General features: G+C 41.5%; 1 long non-coding RNA gene across 1 annotated transcript in view; it reads right to left on the bottom strand.

Annotated features, from left to right (window-relative positions):
• Positions 1-399: 399 nt before the first annotated feature.
• Positions 400-10,952, bottom strand: part of LOC102369956 — a 67,896-nt gene continuing 57,343 nt past the window's right edge. Inside the window, exons 2-3 of the long non-coding RNA XR_322805.3 lie at positions 2,693-2,777; positions 400-552 (exon numbers count right to left, since the gene is read on the bottom strand). This is a non-coding gene — a long non-coding RNA (uncharacterized LOC102369956). The remainder of the gene's footprint in view (positions 553-2,692; positions 2,778-10,952) is intronic.

Here is a 10,952-nt window from a genome sequence, read left to right on the forward strand (position 1 = left end):
GGAATATTTGGGCAGTGTTTATAGGGATAACACCAGATACAAATGACTCTTCACATTAGCAATATGTCTGCTAACTTGCACTACAAGGGCTGTTGTAGTTGTTCTGGTAGGAATGGCGAGCAGATGAGATGTATCCAGTAATCTGACAAAATTACTGGTGTTTCATAATGGGAGTAAAGGGCCTCTTGATGACCCCCAATCATATTTTCTAGGTTTGTAAGGAATAAAATGCCTGTTGTAGCAGCCAAAACTTCACATCTGAGTGTCAAGCACATCAGTGATTAAAGCTTCACAGGCCAAATTATAAATTAAACTTGTGCAACTCCCCGGGTTCAAACAGTTCTTGTGTGAAATAGGGATAAATGACTTGAAACTAGTACACAACTAATTGAATTTGGGTTCATTTTTATTTTATTTTATGGTGGATACACAAGGCCAGGAAGTTTTTATCAAAAACTATAGTGGAAGCAGTTTGTTTTACTTTTCTTTAACATTAAAAACCACAAGGATATCCAGCCTTGTCATCCTTCTTTTGATGTAGATCACGTTGGACTAGAAGAGAAATGGAGGAGGAAATTTCTTAGTGCTTAAACGAAGGGGCAAGGGTAGGTTAAAACTTTAACAAAGGCAACTATTTTCCTAAATCTCTGTCTAGCCTTTAAGTTAAATTGGTATTGACAGAATACAAACCAAATACAAAGAGATTTAAACAGTCTGAATAAAAGACACTTATTCAGGTTTCCCTTTCTCTTTAATCTTACTAGTTTTCCAGTCATCTGTAGATTCTTTCAGGAAAAAAAACCAAAACAGGGCAGACAAAACTTGTATTTATGCAAAAATGTGCAGATTTAAATATGGTGCACAAACATGTCAAACATTTAGGACACATTTATATATCATCAAGAAAAGCCACCAAATGCAGTTTTGAAACTTTGCAAGTTATCCTGGCATGAAGCAATTTGCAGATGCAGGAAACCACTATCATAATATAATCAAAGTAGCTCCTCCCAAGCGGTCTAAACAAACTTCTTACTGGTTCTCAAGTCCATCAGTTTGGGCATGAGCATGAGCGAAAAAGATGCTATCAGTCACACTTATTTAATAAGATGCAATAATGAGAAATCAGGCTTGTTTAGCTGAGTTCTCAAGGGGCACTGCAGAAGCTACTGAAAAGCCCAGAAATGAGCACCACTGCTTATTTCATCCCATTAACATTCCACACCAGAAGAACTCTGCTGCAAGGAAAATGAAGCAAGCATGAAATGGCACAAAGCAGAATATTCAGCAATGTCAGGGGAAGGAGCACTTCATTTGTCAGTCTTCTTTTGTTTTATTTGTAGATTTACTCAGAGATCATTGGAAACTACCCTGTGTGCAAATCTCAGGACCTGGGACTATTCTTGTTCTGTCCTGAAAAACTTTCTGACCTGATATTGCAGATACATATTTTCCTATTATATGTCCATTATTCTGGGAAGGGGAGAGGGAGAGACATAAAGCAATGCTGGAATAATGGGCACGTGGATTCAGGGTCCAGAACAGTGCAGAGTATTAAACCCATACTTTCTGCGAGCTAATTTTTTTTAGTGCTTGTTACCATTTTACATCATTGTGGCCATGCCTACATGAGATGCTGACTGCACAGTCGCTACTGTGCTTCATTTAATACTTGTACAAGCAAGTACTAAATGACAGCACAGTAACTTGAGTTACCGTGCAGTAGTGCCAACAAATGGCTTTTTTGTGACACTACTGTGCTGTAGCCCAAGACTACTGTACAGTAACATTACGTCGCAGTTTCTGCCACATAACACTACTGTGCAGTAGTCTCAGGGTACTGTGCAGTTAGTGTCTCATGTAGATACAGCCTGTCACTCCAGTAACTGGCGGAATTACTTTTTATTTACAGCAGCACAATTCACATAAGAATCAGGCTAATGAAATTTGGTGTCAGTTATTGCATGCATCTTTCTGTGCTCTCGACATTTTAAAGACCTATTTTATCTATATCACAAAATTGTGTGTAAAATATTATCTAGCATGGCACATTATGCAATGCACTAGATCTAGCTGACCAAAGGGCACAAGATCCATGTCACTTTTTTCATCTATTAATATTCTCAAGTATACAACAGGACTAACACAGAGGAGGGTTTGCTTTGATTTCATAGCCCATCATGTATTTTGTACTATTCTGAGGACTGGTCAGAAGAAGGAAGATTACAATGAGGGTTTCTTTGGCACAGCAAGCTTTTTGGAAGGAGGATTAGGACATGTAACACCTAAAGTGGGTTGGAATCAGACAGGGGATGAATTCTCCTTTCTGTTCCCTTCCTTTTTTTTTTGATCCATCATCTTTTACTCCCAGCTTGCTGCAGTACAAGGGAGGTGACCTGAGAATCATGCACTGGAGGTGTGCAGATCTCTCCTTAGTCCTAGCATGGGGCATGTACATGCTTAGAGGGGGCAAGAGAATTGCTTCTACACTTTAACTGGGTAAATCAGTCACTTGCAAGCTGGACTCTGCTCACACACTAGGTAAAATATAATTATGCCTTTATTCTACAACATTTCCTATTAACATAAATGAGTGTACATGTAAAAGGAGGTGCTACTCTACATGAGTAACAATATCATAATCTGGCCCTTAATTGGGGGGACGGTAAAAAAATTGGGAAAATATTGATATTACCTTTTATGGATATTATATGCGAGTCTGTTAGCCTGCTCAGTTGCATAGTGTGGACTGCCTGATGGCAGCATTAATCTAAAGAAAACTGTAAAAGGTTGTTAAAGCAGCTAACAGGAAAGATAAAGCAATGTTACAAGCAAAAGAGCAAGTATTCAGCTTCAAATGCAGTTATACAGCAAGGCTGGACTAGCAAGTAGGTGCAGAAGTTCTCTGTCAGGATGCAGTTACTCTTCCCAAAGCTGATTTGGGGGTAAAAAGAAGCATCAGGGCTCACATTAAAAATGGAAAAGAAGCGGGGTTGTCATAAACTAGGCAAAGCTGACAGGCTGCACAAAAATGCACACACATGCTCCCAAAAATTCTTGCATAGTCCACACTCAGTTGGACATGCTGAATCAATCACAGGCTGTTATCAACTCAATGGGTTTGCTAACAGTTTCTGGTGCAAGTGTGAGGGACTTGCACAATTACATGCCAAAATACGTCAGTATTTTGAGAATACATGAGAAGTGCCCAGTTAGCTTCACAAAAGGACTGTGGTGCAGCCAGCCCTGTAGTCATATCAGGGGTTTGTGCAGATGTCACTTTTTCATATGTCACACCATTTTTATAATTTATTAATCCAATCTGCTGTACTTGAGTGCCCTGCAGTTATAATACTGCAAATGAAGTATTATTAATCATAACAATGATAACAAAAGTAATAATAATAGTAATCATAATTATAATAATAAAAAAGTAGAAGTAGAAGCCACAACGGCAATAACATTCTGTTGTAATAATAAAGGTAACATAAGGCTAGGACCCTTCTTCCTTCGAGGGCTTTGACAGTACTTTGCTCCCCTTGAAGATATTGATGTAATATTATTTTCTAACACCCTTAATTTCCTTTCAATTCATTGTTCATGGGAGTAAGCCCATTTTTCCCATAAAAACACAAGAAAAGCTCAGTGACAGGAGGATGAAGGAAGTCTGTGCTATTCACCATCCACCCAGCCACCCACATGCTATCTTAATTCATCAGCAGACAAAGCCAGCTCTTTGTCTTTGCAGCTCCCTCTATGCCATTCATTCATGGTGAGATATCGCTCCCAGTAATCAGAGCCTGCCTATGGGGGGGTGGGGGGGAGAAAAACATCTAATCAGGCTTTAGACTTAGTCCCATTGTCAAAAAGACAGCTCTTTTTTCAAAAAGATTTATATATGTAATGATGGTTGGCATAGATCTCTGTTAAGCATGCTTCCTATGCAAAGCTAGAGGGATCTAATGTAATAGATAGCATGATTTTTAATTTATTTGTAAATTATCTTATGCTCCTGTAATGCATCTTATAGCAAATTATATAATACATAGGAAAAAGGGACTACCAAGTACCATAATTTAACTCTTGTTGTAATCCCTGCACCATTGTTTAATGCTAGTTTTAATCCCTGCACTTCTGAGTACTTTGCTCTCCTATGCACAATGAACCATGTATGTGACTTGTAACAGTTAAGGGGTTAATTGCTAACCAGTATTCTAATATACTTAATAATAGCAGGTGGTTATTAAGAATTCCAGACATCTTTTTACCTGCTTAGCCTAGAATGATGTTAATTATGATGATAAACTTGCTATATTCACTAGTTGCCTTCTCTTGACATCTGTAGAGTTCTGCAAATTACTCTTTGCATCAAGCTTTTAATTGCAATTATAATAAAAACAGCAGTGGTGGTGAAATCATTCATCTCTGTTTTAGAAACAAGCCAAACTTAAACTCTTCCTAAAACTTACTTATTTGTTCATAGTTAAGTTTGTGGGACTCCATCCCCTATCTTATGGGGGGAAATGTTTGCATGGACTCTGGCATTGGCACTAAAGCCAGGACATCATAGATACAGACCTGAAAAAGACTTACTGGCCTCAATCCTTGGCAGAAGCCAAAGAATGCACTCCACAAATCAGGAAGAAGCTGCAAAAATAATTTTAAATCACCTTTGATCCTGAGTCAGTTTTGTGTCAGCTAGACCCACAACCTAAATAAGAGTAGGCAAAATACACTTTAAATTATACCAGTTTCCAAAGGTCTGAAATGGCAGCCAGAATTTTTGGGGCACAGGAAACCGCAGCCATAATCACCAGTGTCAACCACAGGAAGAGATGTGATGTAAGGGCCCTTATACTGGCTCTGTGCCACTGGAAGGTCCCCTTCAAAGGACAATCTTGCAACATACCATACCTCCTTTAAAGTTTCTTTCAGCCAGGTGTTAATGCAAAGCAGTTCTAACAAAGCCAAGGATCAGGTTATTAGATTTTTAAAAGAACAACAATCTTAGCACACGGGAATAAGAGCAGCTGATATAATATAGCCAATCCTGGCCTACTCCGAGGCATGCTTAACTGTTATACGATGTATGCACAACACTGAGAGGCTTTTAGTACGTATAGTCATTTAAGTCATTGTTACCTACAGCACATTTTCTAGCATTCTTGTTTTAATTGGATCAAGCACTGGGACTTCCACCATTTCCTGTGGAAGACTATTCCACAGTCTAGTAGAAATCAGTGCCAGAGCACATTTGTCTGACAACACTTGCCAGAGGGAGCATTTGGGAATAGGAGGAGGTATCTAGTAAACTTTCACAAGGATTAACTATTATTATATTATTATTTCTACCAGGAGTAGTAGTATTACAAAAAATAAATAGGGTTAATGACAGTTAAGCCAGCTACTGTACACATCCCAGAAGTTCAAAAATGTAACAGCTTCCAAATAAGAATTTAAAGGGAAAACATGCTGAGAAGTAAGAAATTGTATAATGGAAGACAAATAACAGTGATAATAGAATCATGTGTCCAGTTGTTGACCCCACACTTCAAGAGAGATCTGGACAGATTGGAAAGAGTTCAGCATAGAGGAAAAAAATTACTAAGGGCCTTCCAAGCAAGGCTTATGAGGAGAGGCTGAAAGAACTAGGGTTGTTTAGTCTAGAGAAGAGAAGACTGACAGGGGATTTGATAACAGTCTTCAAATGCCTAGAGGGTGACTACAGAGAGGATAGAGATTGGCTTTTCTCTGTGGCCACAGGGGACAGGAATAAGAGCAATGGACTCAAGATGCAGCAGAAAAATATTAGGCTGTAGATTAAGAGGAACTTTCTGTCTATGAGGGTGGTCAACCATTAAAACAAGCTATCCAGAGAAGCTGTGGAATTTCCACCCTTGGAAACTATCAAGAGCAGGCTGGATAGATACTTGGCTGGGATAATTTAGTCAGGGATGATCCTGCCTTGAGCAGGGGCCTGGACTAGATGACTTCATGAGGTCCTATCTGGTCCTACTTTCCAATGACCCTAAAAAGGGATATCTAATTCTAAGCAGTGCTGTTCTACTTACCAGATACACAGTCACATGTGAGACATAATTCATGTCCTATAAGCTTATCGTCTTCGTGTTACAAAAGACTCAGAAGTGCTTTAGACACTTCATTCATGATTTTTAAAAGTAGGCATTCTGATTTCTTATTATTTGATGAGAATAAGGGCAATCTGAACCAACTAAATATGAAAAAAATGAGGTATCATGTCAGTTTAATTTTGGTTTTGTATTTTGCCAACACCTTCTAGTAATAAGGTTTAAAACTTCCACCACAATAAAACTAATAAAAAACCAGCAAAAAATAAACTACAATTAAAAAAAAAAAAAATCAAACAACTCTGCCATGCCTAGATCAATACTGTCTTTACATGCAAGAATGAGTAACTGTATTATGATAGGGTTATACAACTGAACTGATGTCTAGGTTATGGTTGATGATGGAGAGAACCCAGTGGAGGGCAAAAAAAATGGTTAGAGGGCTGAGGCATATGACATATGAGGAGAGGCTGAGGGAATGAGGCGTATTTAGTCTGGAAAAGAAAAGTCTGAGGTAGGGTATGGCAGTGCACCTTTGGTGCCTGCCGCTTAAAGTGCTGGGAGCAGGAAGCCGGGAGGTGCTTGATGACGGTGGCCATTTTAGAGCCCTGCTGTCAGGGCTGGTGGCAGCAGTCTGCTGCCAGCAGCTGGGGAGGTAACATCTGACTGAGCTGCTCCTGGAACATCTTGGAAGCAAGGGCAGGAGCTATGGGGATGGCAGGAGGCTCCTGGTCCTGGGCATGACTTGAAACTGCACCCTGCCAGGAAGCGGGGTCTGGCAGGTCTGTTTGTGGTGGGACATCCCCTAAGAAATACCAGATCAGTTACCCCCCTTCCCCCACAGTGAAAGGCGGGTGGGGGCGCCTTAATCCCAGCCTCCACCAACCGGTGGGTTATTGTAAGAGCAGGGTGGGGCCAGGTGCACCTATGGAGAGGAATCTGAGACCAGTAGGGGTGTAGGACCCTGGAGGCCCCAGAGTGGGGACAAAAGTTGTGTCAGGCCCACCCAGAGTAGGATGCCTGAAGGACTGGGCATTGGAGGGTGCAGAGTAGGGCTGCTGAGGGTGGCTTGAGGGGCTGCATTGGGAGGCATACTGAGTAGGGCTGCAAGGGCAGTTTGAAGGGCGGTACATGGGCCAACCCCCATGAGTGAGACTAGGAACAAGTTGCCCGGTGAAGGGGCAGAGTCAGCCCAGTGTTAGGCACAAGGAAAGGCCACAGAGCAGGGGAGCTTGAGTGAAGTGAAGCTGCTGTGTGTGCCATGCCAGAGTGAGATGAACCAAGCCTGATGGCCCAAAGGGGGTTGCTCAAGGAAGCAGGGCAGTAGAGAGTGACCCAGTGATGAGTAGAGTGCTAGAGGCCCCTGTGAGAGAGGAGCACAGTGAGTAGGAGTATGTAAGAGGCCCAACAGTGGAATTAGTTTGCCCTGGCCTGAAGCCAGGGAGTAATACCAACCTGGATGCCATCTGTGAGGCATGGGCCAGGGCCACAGTGTGGTGGAGGTATGAAACCATGGATATTGCCCCCTGGCATTGGGCCAAGGAATGGGAAGCCTCCTGCTTATGTTACCAACTAGAACATCAAGTCGTGGCAGGAGAGATGGGGCAGACTGCCCTAGACAGGTGGGTAGGCTGGCATGAGACCTGGCTCTGGGGCAGCCCCCTGTCACAGGGGGATTTAATAGCAGCCTTCAAATACCTGAAGGTTGGTTCCAAAGAGGATGGAGCTAGACTGCTCTCAGTGGTGGAAGATGACAGAACAAGGAGCAACACTCTCAAACTGCAGCAAAGGAAGTTTAGATTAGATATTAGGAAAAAAAAACTCTCTCACTAGGAGGGTAGTAAAGCACTGGAACAAGTTACCCAGAGAGGTTGTGGGATCTCCATCCTTGGAGGTTTTTAAGACCTGGCTAGACAAAGCGTTGGCTGGGATGATCTAGATGAGGATGGTCCTACTTTGAGCAGGAGGTTGGACTAGATGATCTTGTGAGATCCCTTCCAATGCTAATTTTCTATTATGCTAAGATTCTATGATTCTATGTACCCTACATTAATTAAAGTCCTATATGCAAGTACCTATTACTTTCTGGGGAAAAGAAAGGATTCTTTCAGAAAAAAATTGTGGGTGTGAGAGACAGGTTATTTTTAGTCAAAAGGGGGTTTTTTGCATCTAGTTATGCAAGTGTTCTTTATCCTTATCTTTCCTTCTAAGTCTCAGCTGATTGCAGTCTGGCTTGGTTGACTCCCATCACATCTGTTTCAGTAGTCGCTGGGTGATTTTCCTTTATGCCTCAGATATTTGAGCCATCCTTCATTGGGCATGTCTACATGTGTGCTTTAATCCACAGTAGTTTATTTTATTGAGCATTAAAGTGGCATGTAGAAAACCATGCTATTACGCTAATGCACAGTAAAATAAACTACTGAGCATTAAGCATCACCTAAAAAACATGCGCTTGAGCTAGGGGATGCACATCCATTTATTCATAGATTCATAGATGTTAGGGTCGGAAGGGACCTCAATAGATCATCGAGTCCGACCCCCTGCATAGGCAGGAAAGAGGGCTGGGTCTAGATGACCTCAGCTAGATACTCATCTAACCTCCTCTTGAAGACCCCCAGGGTAGGGGAGAGCACCACCTCCCTTGGGAGCCCGTTCCAGACCCTGGACACTCTAACTGTGAAGAAGTTCTTCCTAATGTCCAATCTAAATCTGCTCTCTGCTAGCTTGTGGCCATTATTTCTTGTAACCCCCAGGGGCGCCTTGGTGAATAAATACTCACCAATTCCCTTCTGTGCCCCCATGATGAACTTATTTAGTACCTCAGGCTTCCTGTACAGAAGCAGGGAGACTGTTCAGACATGCTGGAATTCTACCATGTTTGAGCACTCTATTAATCAAGTCTTCTAGAGCATGGCAATTACCATGTTCCAGCAGCCTCCTGCGTCTTGTGCATCAGCATTGCAGTGCTTAAAAATGGCAGGAGCGCTTTAAACTAAAGCTTATCGAATGAGTTTAGTTCAAGTACCCTGCTGCCATTTTTAAGCACTGAGACACTGATACACGAGACATGGAGGCACGTTAATTAGAGCAGCCCTCAGAGCACCCTCTCCACTGCCAAAGTGCCCTCACATTGGAGGTATTAAATTTAATGCGCATTAGGAAAAGTGCATTAATGCATGTGTAGATGTGTCCATTGAATCACGTAACTTCCTTTCAAAAAACAAATTAAACTAGGACTTTTGGGCCAGGTTGTTAAAGCTGTTAGTTAATTTCTACACCTATGCAGGTTCCAGATGAGAGTAAAGGTTTGGTAAGGAATGTCCTCAAGTAACTCCCAAAGCCTCATGGGAACATGAAATAGCTTGTTTTTCATGTCCCTTTTCTAAGGATTGGATTTCCCTGGTGGCACTTTTGAGACACTCTCATTGAATCAGAAATCATTTGCAATTAGAGGCCCTTTGATAAAACAAAGTAATGCCTAACTATTTTCTTTAATCTCACTACTGCTATAATCTGCTGGATTCTGGATTCAGAATTAGCATGGCGTCTAAACCACAGATGGATTCCTCATACCCATAGAATAAATGGGTAAGAATGTCACAGCGTCCACCTTTTGATATGTGCTTTAATGTGGCAATTGAGCACTACCATCATGGCATCATGTAGGTCAGAGAAGAAATAAAAATGTACACCCCCATATGCCAGTGCCTCTACTCTTTAAGTGCAGTTGTCCTCTGCAAATGGATTATAAACATGGCTAGTGAAAACTAAAATCCAGCTTAGTATCTTAAAGACCAGCTGGGATTTTCTTCTAGCCTATGGCTCATCACCAGTAGCAGAGGTTCTGCCCTCAGTGTCATAAGAACAATCCAAATGTCTTGAGATTCTTCACTCAGTCACACTTGCACAGCTCTTTTACTTCAGTATGGTTACCTAGGTGAAACTGAGGATAGAAAATCATCTTGCACCTGGAAATGCTAAACAGTGCTGTTGGATGACGGAGCCAGGATGGAATCCACTTTGTTCTCCTTTATCTGTGTTGATTCAGCAGATCTAACAACAGTAAACTGTTCTAAAAAATGTCCTTTTGGCAGTAAAGAAACAACATGTGACTTGGATCACCCAGGAAGCAGGTCCGTTGAGTAAGAAAGTAGTGATTTAACATAGCCAACTCTGAGAGTGGAACTAGACTTTAAAATATATTCTCTGTATTCTTCTCTAGTTGTGATTCAAATAAATCAGAAGAAAGGGCTTCCATCACTTCCTTTGAGAGACTATTAATTAGTTAATAGGACTTATTGCTAGACTGCTCTTCCTAGTATCTGACTCAAAATTTACTTTCATTTAATTTCTTGTGATATCAAGACAATTCTCTTTTCTTGCTGGTTTTACAAACAAGCCCACAAACATGGTGAAATTAAGTGGTGAAAAGTGGAAATAACTTACTCTGGGTACCTTCTACAGTCTATAACAATGAACTTGCAGCCTGACAAGCTGCTTACACCCTGCAATACTTCACATGCAAACTAAACATGTGCCTTGTGCTCATTTTTGAGCACTTGATACTTTTACAGATTGTATCATGTAATATAGGGATATGCGAAGCTTCAGATGGTGATTCGATTTGGAGGAGATTCGGCCCAATTTGGTGGCTGAATCTCCAAATACGAATCAAATTAAGGGACCAATTAAAAAGAACGAATAGATTCATAGCTCTCTGAATCTTCAGAAAAGATTCAGAGATCTTTGATGATTTGGGCAGTCCCTGGTGGGGGCAGCAGGGAGCTGCAGCTGATTCCAAGCTGGTAAGTATTAGGGGCAGGGGAGGGGGAAGGGGACCATGCAGGGACCCCTGCCAGCCCC

This window comes from Alligator sinensis, unplaced genomic scaffold (genome assembly GCF_000455745.1).
Source record: "Alligator sinensis unplaced genomic scaffold, ASM45574v1 scaffold264_1, whole genome shotgun sequence".
NCBI lineage: Eukaryota > Metazoa > Chordata > Crocodylia > Alligatoridae > Alligator > Alligator sinensis.